A 16,660-nucleotide genomic window follows, 5' to 3' on the forward strand; every position below is an offset into this window, starting at 1 on the left:
CTTTAAGAAAGGAAATGGTTATTTTTTGGCTTAAATGTGTCCAGAATGTGGGCAAAGGATAAAAACATAACACAATGCATTGGTTTTTTATGTGCTCATTCACCTTTTTGTAATTCTGACTGAAAAGTGTTCTTTCCCCACAACCCCTTTAATAATTATTTTGTTGAAATTTTATCTTCCTCCTGATACTGTGGTTATATCTCTTCACACTTTCTGGTCTTTTGTAAGTTCTGTATCCTTTTCTGACCAAAACACATTTATATACTGCACTCACATAATGTCCATGTGACTAAAAGTGAAAGATCCAGTTAAACAACCTCATTTGTGTATGTATGTGTGTGTTTCTTCCCTGTGGATTCAACTATTTTCCCCCCAGATTTTCTGTGATATATGCACACCCCATGTGCATTAGGAGGAAACTATTAAAATGGGCATTAGAAATGATGGAGTCATGAGGCTGATAGAATCTGAAGATATCTTCTGACACAGCTCCTGCATACAGGCAGGTAAATATTTAGTCTATTTAAGATAAGTAGTCATCTTATCTCTTCTTCAAGGGCTTTACAGACTATTTTGATCATTTAGTCCAGTGTTTTGTCTCCACAGTCAAGATATTCTTCCTCATGATTAGTGATGTTGAGTATTTCTTTCATATATTTGTTGGCTATTTATATGTCTTCTTTTGAGGAATGTATATTCAGATCCTTTGCCCATTTTTAACTGGGTTATTTGTTTTCTTGCTATTGTTTTGAGTTTGTTATATATCCTTATCAGATGTATGGCTTTGAAATATTTCTTGTCCAGTCTTTAGGTGACCTCTTCACTCTGTTTATTGTTTCCTTTGTTGTGCAGAAGCTTTTTTAATTTAATGTAATCCTATTTGTTTACTTTTGGTTTTCATTGCAAATTAAACTACAATGAGATAACACTTCACACCTATCAGAATAGCAATTATCAAAAAGATAAAAGATAAGTGTTGGATTAACATGGCAGATAGGAGGCAGGACTAGCTTGCAGCTCCCACTTGGACAGAGAGAGCAGCATGTGGAGACTCACATTGTGAACTTTTGCTCCAAGAACTACCACAGGAGCATACCAGAAAAGGTGAGAGAATCCACAGATCCTTGAAGGAACTGGATCAATGCTGCAGGCTCCCTGAGATGCTGAAAAACTGTAAGTCTGCTTGCCTTCTCAATGAGGAGGCTTGTGGTCCAAGGCAAGTACTCAGTCCTCGTCACTGGCTGCCTGAAAATAGGCTCAGTGTTGTTGGGGAGGCACAGTGGGAGTGAGACTGGCCTTTAGGACTGCGGGCTGTGAGTGAGAGGGATGAGGCCTGTGACTGCCGACTTTCCTCCACTTCCTTGGTGACCTGTATGACTCAGCAGAGGCAGCCATAATCCCCCTGGGAATATAACTCCATTGGACTGTGAACTAAACTAAACTCCCATCCCCGACAGCCGCCTCAGCAAGCCCTGCCCAAGGAGAGGCTGAGCTCAGACCCTTCAATCCCTGACCCCACCTGGTGGTCATTCTCTACCTGTCCTGGTAGCCAAAGACAAAAGGCATAATCTCTTGGGAGCTCTATGGCCCTGCCCAGCACCTGAGAAACCTGAATATTTAACCAGGTGTCCCTAGGGCAAGTTTGTATCCTTCTTATAGGACTGCAACTGATGCATTCTTGAAAGCGCCACCTCCTGGCTGAAGGCTAACCAACACAAAACCAGTGCATGAAACAAAAACACAACCAAGGAACCTCACAGAGTCTACTTCACTCCCCTGCTGCCTCCACTGGAGCAGGTGCTGGTATCCACGGCTGCAAGACCTGAAGATGGATAACATCACAGGACTCTTTGTAGACACTCCCCAGTATCAGCCGAGAGCCTGGTAGGTCCACTGGATGGCCAGACCCAGAAAAAGAAAGACAATCACTACAGTTCACCTCTCAGGAATCCCCATTCCTATGGGAAGAGTGAGACCACCACAACAAGGGAGCATCCTGTGGGATAAAAGAATCTGAACAGCAGCCTTTGAATACCAGATCTTCCATCTGACAGTCTACCCAAATGAGAAGGAACCAGAAAAACAATTATGGTAATATGACAAAACAAGGTTCTTTAACTCCCTGAAAAGATCATACCAGCTCACTAGCAATGGATCCAAACCAAGATGAAATCTCTGAATTGCCAGAAAAAGAATTCAGAAGGTCAATTATTAAGCTAATCAAGGAGGCACCAGAGAAAGGCTAACTCCACCTTAAAGAAATCAAAAACTTGATACAGGATATGAAAGGAAAATTCTTCAGTGAAATAGAGAGCATAAATAATAAACAGCCACAACCTCTGGAAATGAAGGACACACTTAGAGAAATGCAAAATGCACTGGAAAGTCTCAGCAATAGAATCAAACAAGCAGAAGAAAGAACTTCAGAACTCGAAGACAAGGCTTTCGAATTAACCCAAACTGTCTAAGACAAAGAAAAAAGAATTTTAAAAAATGAACAAAGCCTCCAAGAACTTTGGGACTATGTTAAACGTCCAAACCTAAGAGTAATTGGTATTTCTGAGGAAGAAGAAAAATCCAAAGGTTTGGAAAACATATTTGAGGATATAATTGAGGAAAACTTTCCTGGCTCATATGGTTTGACTATGTCCCCATCGAAATCTCATCTTGAATTCCCAGGTGTTGTGGGAGGGACCTGGTGATAGGTAACTGAATCATGGGGGCAAGTCTTTCTCATGCTGTTCTTGTGATAATGAATAAGTCTCATGAGATCTGATGGTTTTATAAAGAAGAGTTACTCTGCACAAGTTCTCTCTCTATGCCTGCTGCCATCCATGTACGACATGACTTGCTCTGCCTAGCCTTCCGCCATGATTGTGAAGCTTCCCCAGCCACATGGAACTGTAAGTCCATTAACCCCCCCACCTTTTTTTAATTGCCCAGTCTCAGGTATGTCTTTATCAGCAGCATGAAAATGAACTAACACTGGCCTTGCTAGAGATCTAGACATCCAAACACAAGAAGCTCAAAGCACACCTGGAAAATTCATGGTAAAAATATCATTGCCTAGGCACATAGTCATCAGGTTATCTAAAGTCAAGATGAAGGAAAGAAACTTAAAAGCTGTGAGGCAAAAGCATCAGGTAACATATAAAGGGAAACCTATCAGATTAACAGCAGATTTCTCAGCAGAAACCCTATAACCTAGAAGTGATTGGGGTTCTATATTCAGCTTCCTTAAACAAAACAATTATCAGCCAAGAATTTTGTATCCAGTGAAAGTAAGCCTCACAAATGAAGGAAAGTTGCAGTCTTTTCCAGACAAGCAAATGCTGAGAGAATTCACCACTACCAAGCCAGCACTACAAGAACTGCTAAAAGGGGCTCTGAATCTTGAAACAAATCCTCAAGGTACACCAAAATATAACCTCCTTAAAGCATAAATCTCACAGGACTTATATAACAAAAACACAATTTAAAAAACCAATGTGTTCAGGCAACAAATAGCATGATGAATAGAATAGTATGTCACATCTCAATACTAACATTGAATGTAAATGGACTAAATGCTCCACTTAAAAGATACAGAATAACAGAATGGATAAGAATTCACCAACCAAGTTTCTGCCTTCTTCAGGAGACTCACCTAACACATAAGGACTCACATAAACTTAAGGTGGGAAAAGATATTCCATGCAAATGGATATCAAAAGCGAGCAGGAGTAGCTATTCTTGTATCAGACAAAACAAACATTAAAGCAACAGCAGTTAAAAAGAAACAAAGAGGGACATTATATAATGATAAAAGGACTAGTCAACAGGAAAATATCACAATTCTAAATATATATGCACCTAACACTGGAGCTCCCAAATTTATAAAACAATTACTACTAGACCTAAGAAATGAGATAGCAATACAATAATATTGTGGGACTTCAATACTCCAACGACAGCACTAGACAGGTCATCAAGACAGAAAGTCAACAAAGAAACAGTGGACTTACACTATACCCTACAGCAAATGGGCTTAACAGCTACCTATAGAACATTATGCCCAACAACTGCAGGATATACATTCTGTTCATCAGCACATGAAACATTCTCCAAGATAGACCATATGATAGCCTACAAAACAAGTCTTAGTAAATTTAAGAAAATCAAAATTACATCAAGTACTTTCTCAGACCACAGTGGAATAAAACTGGAAATCAACTCCAAAAGAAACACTGCAAACCATGCAAATACATGGAAATTAAATAAACTGCTCCTGAATGATCATTGGGTCAACAATGAAATCAAGATGGAAATTAAAAAATTACTTGAACTGAACGATAATTGTGACACAACCTATCCAAACCTCTGGGATACAGAAAAAGCAGTGCTAAGAGGAAAGTTCATAGAATTAAATGCCTACATAAAAAAAAGTCTGAAAGAGCACAAATAGACAATCTAAGGTCACACCTCAAGGAACTAGAGAAACAAGAACAAACCAAACCCAAAACCAGCAGCAGAAAAGATATAACAAAGATCAGAGCAGAACTAAGTGAAATTGAAACAAAAACATACCAAAGATAAATGAAACAAAAAGCTGGTTCTTTGAAAAGATAAACAAAATCGATAGAATATTAGCGAGACTAACCAAGAAATGAAGAGAGAAAATCCAAATAAACTCAATTAGAAACATAACTTTTTATTTTTATTTTTATTTATTTTTCAATTTTTCAGTTCAAGGGTACATGTGCAGGTTTATTAATATAGGCAAACCCATGTCATGGGGTTTTATTGTACAGATTATTTCACTGCCCATGTATTAAGCCTAGTACCCTTTGTTATTTTTCCTGATCCTCTTCCTCTTCCCAGCCTCCACCCTCTTAGGCTCCAGTGTCTGTTGTTCCACTCTATGTGTCCATGTGTTCTCATCACTTAGCTCCCCTTTATAAGTGAGAACATGCGGTATTTGGTTTTCTGTTCTTACGTTAGTTTGCTAAGTACAGTGGCCTCCAACTTCATCCATTTTCCTGCAAAGGACATGATCTCATTCTTTTTTATGGCTGCATTGTATTCCACGGTGTATATGTACCACATTTTCTCTACCTAGTCTTCCAGTGATGGGTATTTAGGTTGATTCCATGTCTTTGCTATTGTGAATAATGCTGCAATGAATATACATGTGCATGTGTCTCTATAATAGAATGATTTATATTTCTTTTGGTGAATACTCAGTAAAGGGATTGCTGGGTGAAATGGTAGTTCTGTTTTCAGCTCTTTGAGGAACTGCCACACTGCTTTTCACAATGGTTGAACTAATTTACACTCCCACCAACAGAATATAAGCATTTCCTTTTCTCCCCAACCTTGTCAGCATCTATTTTTTTGACTTTTTAGCAATGGCCATTCTGACAGGTATGAGATGGTATCTCATTGTGGTTTTGATTTGCATTTCTTTAATGATCAGTGATGTTGGCCTTTTTTCTATGTTTTTTAGCCACATGTATGTCTTCTTTTGAAAACTGTCTGTTCATGTCCTTTGCCCACTTTTTAATGTGGTTGTTTCTTTCTTGTAAATTTGTTTAAGTTATTTATAGATGCTGGATGTTAGACCTTTGTCAGATACACAGTCTGCAAAATTTTTTTCCCATTCTGTAGATTGTCTGTGGATTCTGTTGATAGTTTCTTTTGCTGTGCAGAGCAGAAGTTCTTTAGTTTAGTTGGATCTCATTTGCCAATTTTTGCTTTTGTTGCAATTGCTTTTGGCATCTTCATCGTGAAATGTTTGCCTGTTCCGATATCCATAATGGTATTGCCTGGGTTGTCTTCCAGGGTTTTTATAGTTTGGGGTTTTACATTTAAGTATTTAGTCTATCTTGAGTTTATTTTTGTATACAGTGTAAGAAAGGGGTCTAGCTTCTTTTTTTTTTTTTTTTGAGATGGAGTCTTGCTCTGTCACCCAGGCTGGAGTGCAGTGGTGTGATCTCCACTCACTGCTAGCTCTGCCTCCTGGGTTCATGCCATTCTCCTGCCTCAGCCTCCCAAGTAGCTGGGACTACAGGCACCAGCCACCATGCCCGGCTAATTTTTTGTATTTTTAGTAGAGATGGGTTTCACCGTGTTAGCCAGGATGGTCTCAATCTCCTGTCCTTGTGATCCACCTGCCTTGGCCTCCCAAAGTGCTGGGATTACATGCATGAGCCACTGCGCCCGGCCAGAAAGTGGTCTAGTTTCAATCTCTTCTGCATATGGCTAGCCAGTTCTCCCAGCACTATTTATTGAATAGGAAATGCTTTCCCCGTTGCTTATTTTTTGTCAGTTTTGTCGAAAATCTGATAGCTGTAGATGTGCAGCCTTATTTCTGGGCTCTCTACTCTGTTCCATTGGTCTATGTGTCTGTTCTTGTATCAGTACCATGCTGTTTTGGTTACTGTAGCCCTGTAGTATAGTTTGAAGTTGGAGAGCATGATGCCTCCAGCTCTGTTCTTTTTGCTTAGGATTGCCTTGGCTATTTAGGCTTTTTTGGTTCCAAATGAATTTTAAAATAGTTTTTTGTAGTTCTGTGAAGAATATCAGTGGTAGTTTGATAGAAATAGCATTGAATCTATACATTGCTTTGGGCAGTATGGCCATTTTAACAATATTGATTTTTCCTATCCATAAGCATGGCACGTTTTTCCATTTGTGTCGTCTCTGATTTCTGTGAGCAGTGTTTTGTAGTTCTCCTTGTAGAGATTTCACCTTCCTGGTTAGCTGTATTCCTAGGTATAATATTTTATTCTCTTTGTGTCAATTGTGAATGGGATTGCATTCCTGATTTGGCTCTCAGCTTCACTGCTGTTGGTGTATAGGAATTCTAGTGATTTTTGTACATTAATTTTGTATCCTGAGACTTTGCTGAAGTTTTTATCAACTGAAGGGGCTTTTGGGTTGAGACTGTGGGGTTTCCTAGATATAAGACCATATTGTCTGAAAACAGGGATAGTTTCACTTTCTCTCTTCCTATTTTGGATACCGTTTCTTTCTTTTTTTTAAATTTATTATACTTTAAGTTCTAGAGTACATGTGCACAACGTGCAGGTTTGTTACATATGTATACATGTGCCATGTTGGTGTGCTGCACCCATTAACTCGTCATTTACATTAGGTATATCTCCTAATGCTTTCCCTCCCCCCTCCGCCCACCCCATGATAGGTCCTGGTGTGTGATGTTCCCCTTCCTGTGTCCAAGTGTTCTCATTGTTCATTTCCCACCTATGAGTGAGAACATGTGGTCTTTGGTTTTTTGTCCTTGTGATAGTTTGCTGAGAATGATGGTTTCCAGCTTCATCCGTGTCCCTACAAACGACACAAGCTCATCCTTTTTTATGGCTGCATAGTATTCCATGGTGTATATGTGCCACATTTTCTTAATCCAGTCTATCATTGATGGACATTGGGTTGGTTCCAAGTCTTTGCTATTGTGAATAGTGCTGCAATAAACATACGCGTGCATGTGTCTTTATAGCAGTATGATTTATAATCCTTTGGGTATATACCCAGTAATGGGATTGCTGGGTCAAATGGTATTTCTAGTTCTAGATCCTTGAGGAATTGCCACACTGTCTTCCTTTCTCTTGCTTGATTGCTCTGGCCAGAACTTCTAATATTATGTTTAATAGGAGTGGTGAGAGAGGGAGGGCATCCTTGTCTTGTGCCGATTTTCAAGGAGAATACACCAACTTTTGCCCATTCAGTCTGATGTTGGCTGTGGATTTGAGATATGTGGCTCTTATTATTTTGATGTATCTTCCTTCCAGATCTATTTTATTGAGAGTTTTTAACATGAAGGGGTATTGAATTTAATTGAAAGCCATTTCTGCATCTATTGAGATAATCATGTGGTTCTTGTCTTTAGTTCTGTTTATGTGATGAATCACATTTATTGATTTGTGTGTGTTAAACCAAGCTTGCATCCAGGGACAAAGCCTACTCAATCATGGTGGATATGGTTTTTGATGTGCCACTGGGTTCAGTTTGTGATTATTTTGTTGATGTTCGTCAAGAATATTGGCCTGAAGTTTTCTTTTTTTGTTGTGTCTGCTAGGTTTTTGGTATCAGAATGATGCTGGCCTCATAGAATGAGTTAGGGAGGAGTCTCTTCTCAAATTTTGGAAATAGTTTCAGTAGGAATCACACCATCTCTTCTTTGTACATCTGGTAGAATTAAGTTGTGAATCAGTCTGGTCCTGGGTTCTTTTGGGGATCGGTAGGCTATTTATTACTGATTCAATGTTGGAGCTCATTATTGTTCTATTCAAGGATTCAGTTTCTTCCTGGTTCAGTCTGTGGAGGGTGTGTGTGTCCAATAATTTATCCATTTCTTCTAGATTTTCTAGTTTGTGTGTATAGAGGTGTTCATAATATTCTCTGATGGTTGTATTTCCTTGGGGCCAGGGGTAGTATACCCTTTGTCATTTCTAATTGTGTTTAATTGGATCTATGTTCTTCTGTATTAGTCTAGATGGTGGGCTATGTATTTTATTAATTTTTTCAGAAAACCAACTCTTGGATTTGTTGATCTTTTGAATGTTTTTTTCATCTTAATCCCCTTCAGTTCATCTTTGATTTTGGTTATTTCTTGTCTTCTGCTAGCTTTGGGATTGGTTCACTCTTGGTTCTCTATTTCTTTTAGTTGTATATTCACTACTTTAAACATTTATTATTTCTTTGTGGTGATAACATTAAAAATCTCTTCTAGCAATATTGAAATATGCACTACATTGTTATTTGCTCTAGTTACCCTACTGTGTATTAAAACAGCAGAACTTATTCTTCCTATGATATGGTTAGGCTTTGTGTTCTCACCCAAATCTCATCTTGAATTGTAATCCCCATAATCCCCACATGTCAAGGGGAGACCAGGTGAAGGTAATTGGATCATGGGGGCGGTTTCCCCCATGCTGTTCTCGTGATAGTGAGTTCTCATGAGATATAATGGTTTTATATGGGGCTCTTCGCCCTTCTCTCAGTACTTCTCCTTCCTGCACCTTGTGAAGAAGGTGCCTTGCTTCCCCTTTGCCTTCCATCATGATTGTAAGTTTCCTGAGGCCTCCCCAGCCATGCTGAACTATGACTCAATTAAACCTCTTCCTTTATAAATTATAAATTACCCAGTCTCAGGCAGTTCTTTATAGCAGTATAAAAATGGACTAATACATCCTAACTGTAATTTTGTACCTGTAGTTTTTTCATTGAGTTGTTAGTAGTTTTCTTATTGCTGGGTTTTAGGAGTTCTTTGTATATTTTGAATAACAGTCTTTTATCAGTTACCTTTTGCAAACATTTTTTCCCAGTCTGAGGCTTGTCTTTTTATTTCTCTGACAGTTTTCTTACACAAAGCAGGAATTTTTAATTTTAATGAAGTCCAGCTTATCAATTATTTCTTTCATAGATTATGCCTTTGGTGTTGTATCTAAAAAGCAATGTCCAAACCCAAGGTCATCTAGATTTTCTCCTGAGTTATCTTCTAGTATTTGTATAGTTTTGTGTTTCACATTTAGGTCTATGATCCATTTTAAATTAATTTCTGTGAAGGGTGTAAGGTCTGTGGCTAAATTCAATTCTTTTACATGAGAATATTGTCCATTCAATTTTGCTCCACTGCTTGCAACTGGACCATTACTATTCATTTTAGATGACCTAGGATATTACAAAACACACACACACACACACGCACACACACACACACACTCCACCCCACACCACACCACACAAGTGTCTTCTCAGGTTGTGAAGAGCTGAGCTGTCTACTTGAAGCTGCAGGAGAGACACTTCAGACCCTGGCCATTCAGTCATTTACTCAGCATGTATTGAGCACCTACTATATGTTTGATGTTATGTTAGAAGCTGGATACTCATGGTGCCTAAGGAACATGCCTTGATCTATCTAGTTCATGGTCCAGAGGGGAAGATAGATGTTTGTACAAGGATGACATAAGATGTCAAGTTCCAAAACAGGGATAAGCATAAAGTGCTATGGATTTCAGGAGAAAGAATGATTAGTTAGGAGGAAGAGAGGAGGAAGTTGTGTTGGTGCTTGGGAAGGTGCTCAAGAGGAAGCATTTCACTTCCTGAAAGATCACTAGGAGTAAAGGGGTGGGGAAAGCAGAGATCACTGCAAGTAAAGAAAACAGTATGAACAGTGGTAGAGGTGTGTGTGTGTGTGTGTGTGTGTGTGTGTGTGTGTGTGTGTTTAAGGAAAGGGCTAGATCATTGGGCAGAGTAGCAAATGGGCCTGAAAATCACAATGGGGTCATGAATACAATGCTAAGGAGTTTGTTCTTTACCCTGAAAAGTAGATCTGACTCCCAGGACAAACAGATACTACTTTCTGCCACCATTCTCTTCCTCTTTCCTAATCAGTGTCCTCCTTTGTCTTTACTTTTTGTGTAAACTGGTTAACTTCATTTATTAAGTCATGGATTTATGTTTATCACATTTATTGGGTATTTTCTAATGTACCAATGCTGAGTCTTTTGGAACTGTCATTTGTAGCTGGTGACTGACATGCAGAACCCAAAGAGAGCAGAACTCTCCATGGTCCCCATCCTAGTGCCTCCCCCGCATCATTCCTGTGCCCCTCTAGGGGATTTGGCCAAGACTTCTGGAAGCCAATGCCTTCCAGCTATATACAGTGTTGATATTCTGATATATCTGCCAAGACTCTAGTTTATATGCAATCATTTCTTCTCCAGTTGCCTCCTGGACTTATCGGTGGGACTGAAACACAACATAAAGACTACTGCCAATATTGAAGTTTTTGGCAAAGAAGTGTGCACCTGAATCTTCTTCTTTGTGCAGGGAGGTAGGATTGGGCACTGGGCTTGTCATAGAGCAAGCTGTTGTAAAGAAGTGAAGTGGATCCTGGAGATGGTTCTGTTGCAGTGGCAGCACAATATCTCACCAGGTGCTTGGAATTGGCTCCAAGTCTCTGGGAGGGGAACTGGTTGGCACCAGCAAACAAAGGAGGAAAAAAACTCTGAGCAGGTGTGTTTTCAAGAAATACCTGAAGCAAAACTGAGGAAGAGTCTCCTCCTAGCTCCCACATTGGGGCTGTCTTCATGGCAAGTATATGATTCAGAATTCCATGGAACAGTCTCCATATCCTTGGTTATCTGCCTGAGCCTGCTGCCTGTAGATGCAAACCCAACCAGGATGTCACATTCCTTATCTCTGGTGTATAGTTGGTGCCTATCTTTATCCCTAGATATCCCACCCATGATACCTGATCTTTTCCAAACCAGGAAGTTGGCACAATCCAGAATTTCAGATTTGCTTAGGGAAATGTGTTTTCTTTCTCCACCAGACTTCCTCTGTCAGTCAAGAAAAGTGGCCAAGTCCTTTCTCTTTGCAAACTCATCACTAGGGACAGGGTGGGATAGGGGAGGGACCCAAGGCCATACAACCTGGAGAGATTACCATTTAATTTTGGGAGTAGCAGAGAACACCCCTGAAAAAAATGTCTAAAATTCTCCTTTACAGTCTGGCTCAAAACTCATCACCTCCAAGAAGCCTTCTTTTCTATATCTCCCCCCATCCCTACCCTCACTAGAGGCTATCTTGAATTTACAGTGATATGTGTAGACATTATTTAGCTCCACCAAAAGCATAGGCCCCTTAAGGGGAATGTCTAGGCCTTCCTCAAGTTTCTAACACTCATGGTTTCTGTCACAAGGCAGGTATTTGGTAAATGTTTGTTAAATAAATCCCATGAGTTTTGGAATAACTGTTACCATTAATGTTATTTTTTTTTTTCCTACGTGCCTAGGTCTTGACTGTCTACACAGGGCCTTCACATCCCTTTTTTCCTTGAATCCTCATCATGGTCTATGAGGTTTCTGCTCTCATGTAAGGGCCATCCATGATGCTGGATACACTGCTGTAGACATAAAAAATCTTTATGTTTGGACAATGTGCTTTTTTTTTTTTGAGACGGAGTCTCACTCTGTCACCCAGGCTGGAGTACAGTGGGGTGATCTCGGCTCACTGTAACCTTCGCCTCCCAGATTCAAGCGATTCTCCTGCCTCAGTCTTCTGAGTAGCTGGGGTTACAGTCGTGCCCCACTGTGCCCAGCTAATTAAAATCTTTTTTTTTTTTTTTTTTTTTTTTTTTTTTTTTTTTTTTTTTTTTTTGTAGAGACAGGGGTCTCACTATAATCCCCAGGCTGGACTTGAACTCCTGGACTCAAGGGATCTTCCCTCATTGGCCTCCCAAATTGCTGAGATTACAGGTGTGAGCCACTGCACCCAGCCCTAAAACATCTAATTTTTTTCTGATATGATATCTGCCTTTTTGATAATGCTAGGTTTTCAATTGACTGGATTTGATTTGCTTTGCATTCCCATAGCAAACAGTTCATGTAGGTAGATGCCCTTTATCCAGGTAATCCTCGTGGCTATTTCACTCCTTCCTCCCTTTTGTCACAGTGGATCTCTATTAGGTAATTATCCGTTTTAGAAATCTCCATTAAGAATTTCTTTTCCACAGTTAACAACAAAGCTCTGGTTTTTTATTTTATTTTATTTTATTTTTTGACTCCTGATTTTATTATTCCATTTCTTTTCTTTTTTTTCATTTAGTCTTCTGTGGTTGGGAAGCCTCGCCTCTCAAGACCAGAGTCAGTTGGAGCTGGTTGTTGAGAGTGGGTTGGGGAACTGGGATGGAGGCAGGGAGACCCCCGCTCTGCTGGTGGTCCTAGGTGGTGAAGAAGAACTACACTTCACAGAGCCTGCGGTGTGGTGGGAAGGGGATGAGGCAGGAGCAGCAAGCTGGGGACATGGGACCCCCCCTCAGTCCCCAGCTTCATTTTCTTCTAATGTTTCCCCACTGGTGGCTTTCTCTCTCTTTTTTTTCTTTTTCTGGGTTTTTTGACTTGCAGAACACTGGAGGAGAGCCTTTAGCTCTGCATCCTGGACTTCCATCTCAGACTTGTAGAGGTCAGGCTCCAAGGGACCACTGGTTATCTGCATAAGGCCACTGGGCATGAGCAGAACTGTACATTTAAACTGGGCAACAAATTCACCTTCCTTCTCATAGAGAACATTAAATAGTTGCAGCAGTTCATGTTTGGTGTACTTCACCACACCCATCTGAGCCTTCTTCTCATCTTCAAATGCTCTTAAATGGCATGGCATCAAAACACTTTTCCACCTCACTGAAGAAGGCACGTGAAGTTTTCATTTTCAGTCCGTGCTGTTTAGAGGGGTCTCATTTGTAAATAGTGGTTCTCTGTCCTGCATCCTTGCCCTTGCCCTCTCCTGAGCTGACGAGAACATCCACAGCATATACTTCATGTACCGCCAATTCCGCTTTTTCATGGTCCTTCTTCTGCTGGTCTGTGAGATTCTGGATATGGTTTTTTCTCCATCGATGACATGCTGCTTCAACGGATGTGACAACATACCTTCTATTGGCATGCAGTTAAGTGAGTGGGCAGCTTTGTTCAGGGCTTCTGTCACTTGTGTGTTCTGGTTTCCAGGTTTGACCAGGCATAGGACAGCTTCATCACAAAGGTGAATTGCCTTAATAACATCTGCTTTCCCCCCTGTTACTTGGGTCCCCTGAGCTACATCAACCACTAAAGTATAAGCTACATTAGCGATGAAGCCATCCACATGGACCCCAAGGTCAATTTTTACCAAGTCACCTTCCTTGAGGCTGTAATCCTGGTCGCTCTTCAAAGGGGAGAAGTGACATACACAGTTATTTACTGAAATCCTGGTGGGAAAAGCAATACCTTTTTTCATTTTTATTTTTTTCTTGAAGATTTTCTCTATTTCTTTTTTTTTTTTTTAGCATATTTATTGTTCAAAAGAGACGGGGTCTTGCTATGTTGCCCAGGCTGGAGTGCAGTGGCTATTCACAGGCGCGATCCCACTACTGATCAGCACCATAATGATGGCATCATCTTTCTCACACAGGCTCAGTACCAACACACCTGAACTAGATGCTTCTACCAAGGACCGAAGTACCTGGTTGGCGATGTCACCCCCCCATCTTATACTTGGTGACGACCAGGTCCTTGGCGATAGTTTGCTCCTGCTGCTTGTCCTTGCCCGACATCTTCCTACCACCATCACTGCAGCCTCGTTTTCCCTGAGCCGCCACCTGTCTCCCTTCCCAGCCGCAGGCTGTGGTCAGAGCCCCCTCGATCCTCAAGGAGAGGGCGAGCAAAATCGCGAGCAAGAAAGGGAGCGGGCAGGCAGGCGAGAGCAAAGCTCTGTTTTTAAATGAAGAAGTTTTCTTATTTCATTTTTAAATACCTAGAGGCTCATTCTGACAAGTTTTCAGCTTCTTTGTAGCTTCCTTGATCTTCGCAACATGACAAATACAATGGAACCTGTTCTGTAGTCCTTCTCTGTCTGTAACAGGGGGAAGGAAATCAAATAGGAGAGACAACTCAGAGCTGAAGGTTGTCAGAGAAATAAAATGTTATTAAGAGGTGGTGCTGCGAATAAAGGGCGTCCACGCAGGTGTGCCTGACCAAGCTGATGGCTTTCAGGTGTACATTGATATTTGGTATGGGGGAGAAGGGCCATTGAAGAGGTTTTGCATTTGGACACCTGGAGAGCAAAGAGAGGGGTGTGGTTGGGGGCGAGCAGAAGAGACAAGGTGATTGGTGGTTGCACTCTAGCCTGGGTCAGGGACGAAGTCCAAGTCCTATAGCAAGATGGGCTACTGGAACAAGCGCTTTTCAGAAGCAAGGGGCACCACTATGCTCAGGTAACAAAGTGGCATGGAGGGAGGAAGGGAAAGGGGTTATAGGCCAGATTATTGAGCCTGGCTCACCTGTAACATTTTTGGGGTTTAGAACAAGAGTTCAACTTGGGATCCACATACCATATGCCTAAATATTTGAAATGTTTAAATCAACGAATACAGCATGTTTTATTTAATGGTTTATCTCCTTCCATGACAAATGTACCTTCATAATGACCTCGAAGGCCAGGTTGGGTTCTAGAATTCTCAGACTCCTCTAAGTCCTGCCCAATGGTGTGGGAAGAACTGCTCCCCTTCCCCCTCCCGCTTTAGAAATATTTCAGACCTACATAAAATTGTAGAAAACATTACTATAAACATCCATGTATCTACTATTCAGCTTAAGAAATATAACATTACAAATACAGTTGATGTCTGCTGTGGTGCCTTCTCTACTAGAATGCCCCTCCCTTTCTTTCCGAGAGGTAACCACCATCTCAAATGTTCTTGTCTTTTTGTTTTTTGAGATAGAGTCTAGCTCTGTCACCCAGGCTGGAGTGCAGCGGTGCGATCTTGGCTCACTGCCGCCTCTGCCTCCCAGGTTCAAGCGATTCTCCTGCCTCAGCCTCCTGAGCAGCTGGGATTATAGGTGCACACCACCACACCTGGCTATTTTTTGTATTTTTAGTAGAGATGGGGTTTCACCATGTTGGCCAGGCTTGTCTTGAACTCCTGACCTCAGATGATCCACCCGCCTCGGCCTCCCAGAATGCTGGAATTACAGGGGTGACACACTATGCCCAGCCACAAATATGCTTGTCTTTCGAATGCACACCTTTCTGTATGCTACATTTGTATGCATCTCTTACATGTACACCTTTTAGTCTCTCTCTACTTATCCACAATCAATTTATGGTGGTCATTTGTATGTTTTCCTAGAAGTCATATACATGGTACCATGTTTGTATCCTTTTGGACCCGACTTTTTCCTTGATGCATTTTTCCCCTCTAGGCTTCAGCCCCTGTGAGTTCTACTTTCCTCCCCAGCCCAGCCCTTGCTGTCCCTTTCAGTTTACCTGAAACAAACCCAAGCTAGTGAATTAAGGCTGGTCTGACAGGAGGTGAAGCTCAACTTCTTCCTCTGTTGCTTGAAACCAGTGGTTCTCAAACCTTAATGTTCATCAAAAGCTCTTAGAGGGCGTGTTAAAACACAGATTGTTGCCCCCACCCCCAGAGTTCCAATTCTGTAGTTCTTGGGTGGAGTCTGAGAATTCCCAGGTAATGCTGATGATGCTGTTTGGGAACCAAACTTTGAGAACCACTGCTTCAGATCAAAGGCTGGGCCCAAGCTCAGCAATACCATGTGGCCTCCAGGCAACCTGGGCCATCCATGAAGTTTTCTTCAAAACCATGCTCTAGAGCAGTATTGTCCAATAGACATATAATGCGATCTACATTGGGTAATTTTAAATGTTCTAGTAGCCTCATTAAAAAAATACAAACAAACCAACAAAAACTTTAATATTTTAATTCAAGTATTATTTCAATGTGTAATCAGTATAAAAAAACATTAGTAAGGCTGGGCATGGTGGCTCACACCTGTAATCCCAGCACTTTGAGAGGCGGAGGTGGGTGGATCACGAGGTCAGGAGATCGAGACCATCCTGGCTAACACGGTGAAACCCCGTCTCTACTGAAAATACAAAAAATTAGCTGGGCATGGTGCCAGGCGCTTGTAGTCCCAGATACTCGGGAGGCTGAGGCAGGAGAATTGCTGGAACCTGGGAGGCGGAGGTTGCAGTGAGTTGAGACCACACCACTGCACTCCAGCCTGGGTGACAGAGTGAGACTCAGTCTCAAAAAAAAAAAAAAAAAAAAAAAAAGGCACAGGAATCCACTATCTGGCCTCACTGCTGCCTGAGACATGGCTTC

At 41.1% G+C, this 16,660-nt stretch overlaps 1 pseudogene; it reads right to left on the reverse strand.

The window, feature by feature from the left end:
* Positions 1 to 12,819: 12,819 nt before the first annotated feature.
* Positions 12,820 to 14,107, reverse strand: LOC100598438 (annotated as a pseudogene).
* Positions 14,108 to 16,660: the final 2,553 nt, after the last annotated feature.

This window comes from Nomascus leucogenys, chromosome X (genome assembly GCF_006542625.1).
Source record: "Nomascus leucogenys isolate Asia chromosome X, Asia_NLE_v1, whole genome shotgun sequence".
Taxonomy (NCBI): domain Eukaryota; kingdom Metazoa; phylum Chordata; class Mammalia; order Primates; family Hylobatidae; genus Nomascus; species Nomascus leucogenys.